Source organism: Meleagris gallopavo, chromosome 1 (assembly GCF_000146605.3).
Source record: "Meleagris gallopavo isolate NT-WF06-2002-E0010 breed Aviagen turkey brand Nicholas breeding stock chromosome 1, Turkey_5.1, whole genome shotgun sequence".
NCBI classification, from domain to species: Eukaryota; Metazoa; Chordata; class Aves; order Galliformes; family Phasianidae; genus Meleagris; species Meleagris gallopavo.
The window spans coordinates 173120227-173132192 of NC_015011.2; positions in this window are offsets into that span (position 1 = coordinate 173120227).

Below are 11966 nucleotides of genomic sequence, written 5' to 3' on the forward strand. Positions count from 1 at the left end.
GGGGGAGACTCTGAAGTGGCCTCTTCTCTACTTCAGGTTATGTGCTTGAGGGTACAATTAGGTAAATTTCACTTAAGGAGAAATATGAATATTTATAACAGAAAACTCAATCAATTCCAAAAGCTATTGAAATATAGTGGTATGATTTTTTCCTACTATCTGCTTGGTTTGCTTACTATCTTCAAAATATTTCAAGAACTCTACCACTAGTTTGCTAGGACCTGATTTTCAGATAAAAATCAGACCTGACTACTCTTGACTGCACGTTTACATGAAGCACAGCAATTGCACCTCGATGTGGACCAAAACCACTGCAAAGTTATCTGTTCGTATAACTTTTCTTTGACTCTAAAAAACTTTCTATATGAAACCTCTCTGAGCACTCTATGCCAAGGTCCAACCACCCATTCAGTGAAATTTTTTCCTCTGGCATCCAATTTAAATCTCCCCTCTTTTAGTTTAAAACCATTACTCCTTAACTTATCATTATCTACTTGCGTAAAAAGTTGATTTTCCTCCTGCTTATAAGCACCCTTTATGTATTAGAAGTCACAGTGAAGTCTCTGTCAAGCTATCCCTTCTCCAGCCTTAACAAGCTCAGCTCCATCAGTCTGTCTTCATAGGTGAGGTGCTCCAGCCTTCTGATCATCTTTGTGAAGGTGAAGTGTTGTCATGATGAAATATTGACATGGTGAAGTATTGTCCTTTAGGGAAAATAAAATTAATAGCATTTGTTCATTCTGCTCTTACCACCAAGATTCTTAATCAATATTTATTTTCTTCCAAGACAAGGATTCTGGAAACAGTTCCTTCTTTCTTCTCTCTCTACCTTTCTTGGGAAGTCTGCCTACGGACATTTCCATACTATTGTCAGACTCACTCCCCATGTTGTGTGCCTTTGTTGGCATTCGTATTGTTTTGTACTCTAGTGCTGCAGCCACTGCATTATTTATAACTTTCATATGTACATACTGCAGAGAACAACAAAGTTATACAGCCTGATTTTCATTCTACTCCAAGATCTTATCAACTTCTTCAAAGAAATGAGACAAAAGGAAATAAATATCCATGGAGTAGGTAAATGACAACAAAAGAGGAATATATTAAATAGCAAATATTTTAAAAGTTGTAGATAAAAGTCTTGAGTTAATAAAGTGACTGCTTATTGTTATTAATGTTGAGAGAGTGTAATAGGCAAACTAAATATTATGAAAATGAGATTTCAGAATGTCATCTGACTTTACCACTTTAAAACAAAAATGTAAATTACAACCTTCTGCATTTAGTAGAAGAAAAGCACTCAGTTTATCTCCTTATGTTTATATTAATGAGTACCTGAAACAAGCAAGTTTAGTGAAAACTTGAGTAAAATGAGTTTCAACATAATCTTTAAGAGTTCTTAATCAAGTCATTCTTTTAGGAAGCATTTAGGAAGTCAGAAAGGTTGCCCGTAAGAATATTAAAGATCATCCAAGCAGCAAAAAAATATTCCAGTCCGGTTTGAAGGAGATATGTCGTTTTTCCATTTCTCTGAATATTTAAACTAATATCTATGGGACACAAATTTTACATTGTCTCTTTGTATTAGTTACCACCCAGCAAAGTGCAGGAGCTGCTCAAAATATAAATATTTATCAGATTTCCTCTCAATCTTGTTTTCCTGGGCTGAACAGACCCTCAGCCTTTCAAAGAAGCACGGCCCAAACAGTACTGTGCTATATAGTACTAATAATAAATTTCTACAGAAAGATTTCATTGTTATCACTTGGTTTTCTATTTGATGTTACCATTATCTCAGAACACTTAATAATCAGCAGAATAACTCAAACATTTTTAGTCAAAACTTATTTCAGTAATCTAATTTTAAGGTTACAACAGCAGATGAAATTCAGTGATTAAAACTGCAAGATAATGCCTTCTTTAAAAGAACAACTTCATTTTCTTTTATGGAATGCCATCTCCTAATTCCAAATGGCTTCTTCAGACATGCTGTTGAGGCACAGTAGTCCAGCATATCAACTCCTTAGGAGATCAGGGGCCAGTGGAAGGCAAAGTCTCAGCATAGTCACTTTTCAACTGCAAAGAAATATTAATATATTTGAATGTATTTTGTTTTTATATTTAAGCATGACCCTCAAGATTATGCCCCCATGTGAGTTTAGGATGCTAGGATGCTTCTTTCCTGATGAAACAATTCTAGGTAGCTACTCCTCAGAACCTTACTGTATTTATTAGTATGAAATCATTGAAATGTCTGAGTATTAAAATGCTAGGATAGGAAATGCGTTATTCTTTCCTATTTCTCTGGAACTTACAAAACCATGTTTTTCAGTTCCTAAAGTGCAATAATACAAAAAAAGCACATGATTCTCATTACTAATGCTGAAGCCAGTTTTGAACTACAAAATGAACAGATTGAAAAGAAAGAAAAAAATGAGAAAAACCAAACTCTTTCATTTTTGGCAAACTTGCATTCTAGTTCCTGATCAATGAATTGTTTCTGTATTAATTTCAATGGCCGTTTAGTACAGAACTGTTCCAGGAATCTGCAGAGAAATAATAAGGAATGAAGTCTCTTCACTGCAAAAATATATAATGAGAGAAGGCAAGTATGTCTAGATAATATCATATAGAAAGAAAAGGTCAAGCAAATCAAGTAATAATTAATAATAAATACAACTAGTAATAATGATATTATCTGGCTCTTACTTATGATGAAAGGTGGTTGGTTGAGGAGATTGAAGGGCAGTTGGACCATAAAAAATACATATATTTTGATAGTTTTAGCAGATGTGACTGTAGTCTCAAAGTCTGTTTTGAACTGGATTCTGGCTGTGAGCTTTTAGCACATTTGTTGCATGCATAGCAACCAGGCCCTTTTCAGTTTTTCAGATCACAACAATAATTTTCTGGCAAATCTGGGATTTTTTTCCATAGAAATCAAAGAGTGAATGCTAAAAGAGCATCAAAGTCCAACATGTGATCCCTTTTCATTTCATAAAAGATTTGCGACCTGCTCTTGAATTTAAGCACCTGAATTGTTTAAATCCTGTAAGTCCCACATAGGCACCACAGCAAGCAGTCAGTTCTCAAGCTAGATGTTATTTTTTTTAGCACCTCTCCCAGACTGTATAGCTAAAACATAGCTTTCTGAGGGTAAACTCATTTTATGCATTTACTGATATAAATCCAACTATTTCAGTATTTTTTTATACTGTATCTTTATACTCTTTCACAAAAGCAATTATGAAAACTGAATACTTTTTTTTTCTTCCTAGAAATACTGGAGAGAAAATAATTACATTAGACAAATTCTATCTAATTTCTATGGATCATGCATTGTAATACTATGAAAATCTAAATGGTTTCATTGTTTCTTTTTTAAGAGTATAAAATGTCTAAATCATCATCTAAAGACATTTTTTAAACATTTTCCTTTTGAAAGTAAAGCTATAAGCAGCTACTTTTTATGAAAATTCTGTGAGATATTGTTCTATTTCCTTTCACATGAATTAAAATGTCTGTACTTAAATTTACTCCAGAAAACCAAAGTTTTTGTGCTTTAGATATTAGCTTACTGGAATACGTTTGGATAGTGGGGAGAATTTTTTTCTTCTTTTATTTGTTTGTTTAAGAAAATGCAATTACATTTACTTCATATTATAAACTCTAGTAAATGACTTAGAGCTACAAGAGGTTTCATATTATCCAAATAAATTGAATTTCAGATGTGATAAAAATTTTGCCTCATCCTTTTTTCTTGCAAAAGCAGTGTTTGTACTAGTTTAATACCCAGTCTAAGCCACTGCTTTGATACTTTTGCCTCAAGGTCTTGTTTTTCCTGCCTGCTTTAGCTTCATATGAATGACTGAAAGCTCAACCATTCTCAAAGGATATATGCTGTGATCCACTGACATTAGTTTTCCTTTTTCTCCTTAGTCCCTTTGTCTGAATAACTATGTTCTCCACTTGCTGAGACAGAATTCTGTGTGGTCTGTACTAAGAAATCAGTAGAAGAGAAAGCAAAACCCTAGTACATAAAAAGGATTGATATTCCTATAGTATTTTATAGCTGCTAATATGCTTCTTTCTGTCCTCAGACCTTTACTGATCTTGGCTAGCTCACAAAGGTGATAGGTCTCCTCTCTCTAGAAGCTCTTCTTTAATCATAGGATAATATATGTTGCTCAAAATGTTCAGTTCTTCCCTGTCCTCTACTCTGAAAGGCTGCTTTCCAAAATATCTTATCTCATGGTAAAATGATACCCTGGAGCCAAGGACAAATTTGTACACTAGATGTTATAGCAACAGCCAACTTCATGGTGATATATGAAGGAGTGCTCTGCAGAAAGGCAAATCCAGCCAAAAACCTCATGACTTCTTCTGCAAGTGTATAAAACATACTGGTGGAGCAATGAAGAGCAAAAGTAGGACAGCTAAACAATACAGTAATCCAATGAAACACACATTTTTTCTCTATAGTTTACAGCTATCCCCTCCCATGCAACAATATTTTTTTAAGCCAAATATCTACCTATTTTTCTCCAACATCTTCTGTCATTCTCTGTTCTTTCTTGCTCCATTTTTCACTCTTCCATCAGTCTTTCCCACTTCCTTTGCCCTAACTCTTGCCTTGAGGTACCATCTATTTTCCTAAAGTCTCCCACAGTATCCTGTAAGAGAATTCTTCAGCTCTGCTACACTGCGCTTATAGTCAGCTGATATCCAAACACACCAAATCTATGCAGAACTTACCTTTCAGATTATTCAAGTTATCTTCAAATAGCACTAATAAATATAGCATTCTAGTGAAGTGTTTGTTTCGTTAGACTTGATGGAGTTATGCCAAAACTGTTTATGGATGCCTTGTAGGAAGGTTCAACTGAATGTCCTTCTCCATTCCTAAGTCAGCATTGCTAAAGAAAATTTTCTTTAGCAAATACTTCCAAGATAGTAATGTGATTTGATCAGTTCTTAAAGATGGGAATTCTACCTCAACCCCCATTAAACCATATGAGCATGAGCAGTCAATGGGAATCACAGTAACTGGCAATGTGAGGAATAAACCTCCCAGGAGACAATGCTTCTTATCAAGACAGCTGGTAATAAATAATGTTAGCAATGTTGAAACAAATAGTTCTTGGATAATTTCAATTTTCTCCTTCTCAGTATTAGTAACTATTAAAGAAACAGATCTGAATGTCGTTATGGCAAGCTCAAGGAAAACATCTGCTCTGTGTGTAAGCAAGTGTCTTAAGAAGTACTTCAAGGTTATTTTTGGAAAGAACTATGCTTTAATATCCTTTTTTTTTTTAAAAAAAAAAAAACTTTCTACACTTCACTAAAGAAAAAACAAAACAAAACAAAACAAAACAAAACAAAACACTCTCCTTTAATCATATACAAGAACAGTCAAATACTGAATTCAAGGCTGAATATTTCCACTACAAAATCTGTGCAGCTGTAGAAACTCCGAGAAGAAAGCCAATATTGAGAAATCATTTGTCTACAGATGTCTCCTGATTATTGAACACTACTGTCAGTTATAAAGAACAGCAAGCAAGCTTTCACACTGCTGCAGAAATGTTAATATTATGAATTTTTCTGTACAAATGCAGTCCACAAATTATAAGAATTATGAGGGCTGCTAAGAAAAAAAGAAATGCCTCCTATTGTTTAATATTGCTATGTTTGTCCACAACCTCAGAGGCAGATGGTGGTGGTATGGCAGTAGAGGTTGAACCTTCCCACCACTATTCACTATTTGTTGCTGTGTGACAAATGGCAGCAATGAGGCATTGTGACAAAATGGTGTCTGACAGGGAAGTGTGTATGAAGCAAGGTGTGGAACTGAATTCCTCCCTGCAGAAAAAAATGGCATCCACTGACATTTATCAAAACCTGCTGAACATTTATGGATACCAAACTTTGGATGTTAGCACTGGTAGACATTGGATTTTGCGTTTCAGCAGTGGCAACAGTGATACGAAAGTTGCGCCATTTTCTGGATGGCCATGTAGATCTTTCATGTTCATCACTGTGAATATTGGTGAAAATGCAAGGCTAATGGTGGTGACTGTATTGAAAAACAGTGTTTTGTAGCAGAGAGTTTGCCCTATCAAGTAAAGTTATTCTCTTTGTTGTAGTTTCCATGGGTTTAAAAAGGAAGAAGTACTTTCAAGGAGAACTAAGTGTGATGTGGTAATATCCTGCATTAAGCATATGTTCTGTAAGCTTTACACAATAGTACGGCTAAATGCATGAAAGACAAATGCAGTTGTTCTTTTCTATATGTCAGACATGCATTGTTTGTCACTATTAAAACTCTGTGTGTGTATGTGTGCGTGTAGGAGGGAGAGACTGATTTCACTCGGTGCTTGGCAAGGTTTCATTGTAATCATATTATTTCACATATGGCTTAGTTTAAAACTTTTAAAATTAGCTTTATGACATAAGCTATCCTACCTTTATTCTCATTTAGAGGACTTATAGTAAACGCTTTTGCTACTGATGAACAATGCTATTGTAAACAAAAATAAATGTCTTATTTGGATATGACCTACTTTATGTTTACAACATGTAGAAAAATAAAATAAATAAAATTAGTATTTGCTGCTTAGAATACTTTAACTTCAGAGCCAGAATTTGAAAGACATATTATAAGCAAAAAAGGGGATGCTGCTGAGTTAGCATTTTCTTGGAAGCTTTTGGGAAATTAAAGGTCTATCAATGACATGCATCATCACTTTATATGAACTGTGGAATCCAATAATGTAAGTGTGCAGATTCCATATACTTGAAAGTGGGTGCAAAAATTTTGTAATTTCTCATGATTTCATGCAATGGCTTTTTCATTATTATGTTATTTTTGATACTTTTGAAATTGAAAAGCTAATAAGTGAGTAGACTAAAGCTGAAAATAGCTTAGGAAGGGAAAATTACTTAGGAGGGCGGAGGAGTAGGCCTCATGTATTGGACTATGAAGTTCTATTTTCATGGCAAAGATATCATCACATCCTGCCACACTTAGCCAAGATGCAGAACCTATGCAAATATGTCAGAAAGCATATAGGCAAAATCAAAGAGCTCTTCCAAGTATACTCTTATAGGGGCTGTTTAACCTGTTTCTGTCCTGATGTGCATATCCTTCCTAATGGAAGAAAGTTTCAGCTTTGTAAGAGAGAACTGCATATTTTAGTCTGGCAAAACCACAGTAAACCTATGTTTTCATTAGTGGTTAAGTTAATGAATCAGAATATAAATTGAAAGTGCTAGACCACGTTTTCTTTTCATTCCCTCCTCTACAGAGGCAGTAAACTGTGAGAGAAAAGGCAGGAAAGCTGGCTGTAGATGTGTCACATCAGTATAGCTGGTTTCACCAGAGGATATCTATCAAAGTGCAAAGCATCCTGTGTTAAAGGAGTGGCCAGCACTGATAAGGAGAAGGAAGAAAAAATTAGATTTTAAGCTCCTTATCAATGGTGACAAAGAAATTGCAGTGTTTTCTGGAGTAACAAAAGTCTCTTTGGGGGTTGTAAAATTATAACACATCACTTTTCTAAAGATATTTAACATGTAAAACATTATGAGCATTCAACTACTGTGTATTCTTACACCATGCTAAAATGCAAAACAGATCCCTATCTCTATGCACAGCACTTTCAGTAATTTAAGACTCATCTTTTAATTTTCCTAATATTAATGCAATAATGAAGCTATGAATTATAAGAATTTCCGTGTATTCCATACACTACTTTTTTTTTTTCTATTGTCTTTTTCTTATCCCAAGTTATTATTTCTAAGGTTTGACAAATTTTTTTCCAGTTAGAATATTTATCAGTACTACCAGGACATCATAATTATCTTTAAACTACCCTTTTACAAAAGATTGAGAGGGTATTACTAACAATAATATGAAAAGCTCTGGAATCAGCAACCAGTGGAAACACAGTAGAATGATTAAAGAACAAAGAAGTGGTTTGAAAAAGAAACAGAGATTCAAAACAGAAGCAATAATTCAGTGCATCAAGAATAATACATTAGCTCAAACATCAGAATTGAGTCATTTACCTTTGAAAATGAAAAATGTTTTTTAGTAGTATTAGCTAATGAAAATAAGCTATTTTTTTCTTTTAATGGTATTTATGGTACTAGTAATAGACATACCAATTTTTCTAACAAGAATTCTTTATTTCTTTAGTTTGGAATACAAAATGATTCTTAAGTTCAGTTTATATGTCATGGAAAAGTTGTGTATTTGTTTCAAAAGTCTTAAAAGATTATTTTTTTCAATAAAAGTAAATGAAATTATACAAATTTTGCAAATATATTGGAACATAAATGATAAACTAAACATGAATGGGGAGAAGTGAGAAGAAATTACAAAATCTGGAAAAAAAATTCTTTTTTTTTCCTGAAAATTTTCAATTTAGTATTTGAGCCAAAATCCTGCTTAAGAGTCTCATCTCTCAGTCACCTTAAGAAGATCAAAAGTACATCAGTGCCCTTTCCAAACCAGAACAATTTGTATAGTTCAATAATTACTGCAGGCATTCTAATATAAGGACTTCTCCCCTTGCTTTCTCAACAGTTAAAAGAAGGGTTATAGATTGCAGAAATTCAGTTTTTCAAGTTAGAATACAGAAACTCTAGGAAAATTGCTCACTCTCAAGAAGAGCCATTATTTTTAATATTAGAGTACTCAATGGAATGGAAAGAAAAAAAAAAACACAACTGTACAAAAACATAAATTGAAGTTCTTATGTTGTCACAGCTTAGAGCAAGAATTTAGGGCTCAACATATAGAGCAACTAACATTGCAACAAGATACTTCAGTAATCTGGTTGCTTCTTTATTCTACCCAAAACAGGCCATTCTTCATCTCTAAGATGAGAGCTAATACAAAGGTGAAAATGTCTATGAAACAAAATCAAAACAAACCAAAATCCTTCCTCTCCTCAGAATATTCAAATGACTGTTCCTGTGGAAGACCATAAAAGGGCAATATTATAAGCAGAGCTGATGCGGTCAGTTTTGAGGATGGCACCTGGCTGCATTTTTGAGAAATGATCTTTGTCACAATGTTAAATCTGTCTAAGTATTTTGAAAAACATGCTTAGAAACCCTATAAAAGGTTTCTGATTAGAATGAACTCCAACATTTCTGTGCATACAGGAGCATTTTTTTTTTATGTTATAATCTTCTTTTCTCTTTAAGCTTGACCCCAAATAAAACTGTAATATTCAAAATGTATTTTGAATATTACAGTTTATGATTAAATACAAACATTTTTTGTTTTAAAGCTAAAGCATACAGCTAAAATACTAAATACAACCATTCAAAAGTTGTAAGTTTAGGTTATACATGTATTTGTGATTTCTGAATTTAATTAGTTTAGTTTATGTACAGCCTTTAGCAGGTAACTTTTTATAGAATTATTTTTTCTATTTCAATATTGCTTAAAGAAGGCCATTTCAGTTTAATTTACATTGACAATGAATTAATTATGTCCTCTTAGTAGAATGCGTGATGCAGAAGACTGAAAAGAACTTCTAGCCAAGCCCCCCAATTACAAAGAAGTATATTGCAGCATCACTGATAGATCTTTTCTTCATGCACTTAGCTTTCCTTAATGACTTGTGGCCAATGCATTTCTTGTGTTCTTTTACAAGATGTATCCTTTTTATTTTATTTATTTCAAAGACACTGTACTTCTTAACTGGTAAGTATGGTTTGTATCTATTTCCTCACTGATCACAAACTCTACTTTGGTATTCCACAGAAAGTTTTAAAAGTGTCTGACAAAATGGCAATAACATTTAGCCAATGTTACTGAAGATATCTTGTTTAATACATAAGATTGTATATTCTCTCTTAGCCACATCAGAGCAGTAGCCCATATTCATCACTTTGCTATTTACATAGATCATTTCCTCCTTGGTTTCTATGTGCTGAGTTCCAAATTTATAAGATCAACCTTTTCTTTTTTTCCTTCACTTGTTCTCTCATTTCTGAAATTAGATAATATTAAGTCTGTATCACTTATTAGAGAGGTGCTGAGGGACTGAAACAGATTGACCATAGAAGTTATGTATGCCTCATCCCTGGAAATATCCAAGGCCAGCTAGGATGTGGCTTTGATTAACTTGGTCTAGTGGAAAGTGTCCCTGCTCAAAGCAGAAGGATTGGAACATGATGATTTTTAAATGTATCTTCCTGTTAAACTCATTCTATGATTCCATTTAGTCAAAATTGTTCCTGACATTCAAAGTGTGACTGAACTTTTGGCTATCATTTACAAATGCTAATGCATAAATAGTTATTGAGAGCTTCTACTGTATTTAAAATGTGTTATTTCTAATAGTAGTTTGTGTATCTTAAGTCTGTGGAGATCCTCTTTAAAATATCTGGACATCTAGACAAATGAGATTTTTGTATCTCTTAGACTTCTTTTTAGTTACCTGACTCATCTCCCTCTTTGAATAGCCAATACTCAGTTTTGTTTGCATAACTCAAATTTCCAACTACTTGCTTCAGAGAATGAAAGCTGCAGAATAAACATTAACGAATACAAAAGATATTGTTCTAAAAGATGTTAGACAAACCAAAGGGGACTCTGAATATTTGTGATCAGTTCAGTATCAAAGTATTAGATACATAAATGTTATCACAAAAATCTATTATTTATAGAATCTTCTAATGTTGAAAACATAAGATTGCATGAATCCACAGTGAATAATGAACTTTCTATGTCACATACTATTTGGATTTACTCTGGAAAGGAATTGGCTGGCTCAGAATGCTGGCAGTTTTTCTTTTTTTTTTCTTAATTTCTGGTGAAAATCACAGAATCACGGAATCACAGAATGGCTAGAGATGGAAGGGATCTCAAGGATCAGGAATCTCCAAGCCCCCTGCCACATGCAGGGCCACCAACCTCCACATTTGATACTAGACCAGGCTGCCAGGGCCCCATCCAATCTGGCCTTGAACACCTCCAGGGACAGGGCATCCACAACCTCTCTGGGCAGCCTGTACCAGCACCTCACCACTATCCCTGTAAAGAACTTCTGCCTGACATCCAACCTAAATCTTTCCTCCCTCAACTTAAAACCATTTCACCTTGTCCTGCCGTTATCTACCCTTTCAAAGAGTTGATTCCCCTCCTCTTTGTAGGCTCCCTTTAGGAACTAAAGGTTACCCTGCAGCCTTCTTTTCTCCAGGCTGAACAAGCCCAGCTCCCTCTGGCTGACTTCATAGGGGAGGTGCGTCAGTCCCCCGATCATCTTTGTGGCCCTCTTCTGCACCCTCTCCAACAACTCCCTGTCTTTCTTGTACTGGGGACTCCAGTCCTGGACACAGTACTCCAGATGGGGCCTCACAAGAGCAGAGTAGAGGGGGGCAATCACCTCCCTGTCCCTGCTGGCCACCCCTCTTCTGATGGGGCCCAGGGTACCATTTGCTTTCCGAGCTGCGAGGGCACACTGCTGGCTCATGTTAAGCTTTGCATCCATCAGGATCCCCAGGTCCTTCACTGCAGGGCTGCTCTCAAGGACCGCTCCTTCCAGTCTGTACAGATGCTTGGGATTCCTCCGGCCCAAGTCCAAAACCTTGCACTTTGCTGTGTTGAACCTCATTAGATTTGTCCGGGCCTACCTTTCATGTCTCTTGAGGTCCCACTGAGTGGCATCCTATCCTTCCACAAAGTCTCATATAAAGATGAGATGACTATCAATAACCAGCATGGCTTCACCAAGAACAAATTATGCCTGACAAACCTTGTGGCCTTTTATGATGGAGTGTCAGTGGACTAAGGAAGACTAACTGACACCACCAACCTAGACTTGTGCAAAGCTTTTGACACTGTCCCACATGACATTCTGGTCTCCAAATTGGATAAGAATGGATTTGATGGATGAACCACTCACTGGATAAGGAATTGGCTGGATGGTTGCACTCAGAGAGTT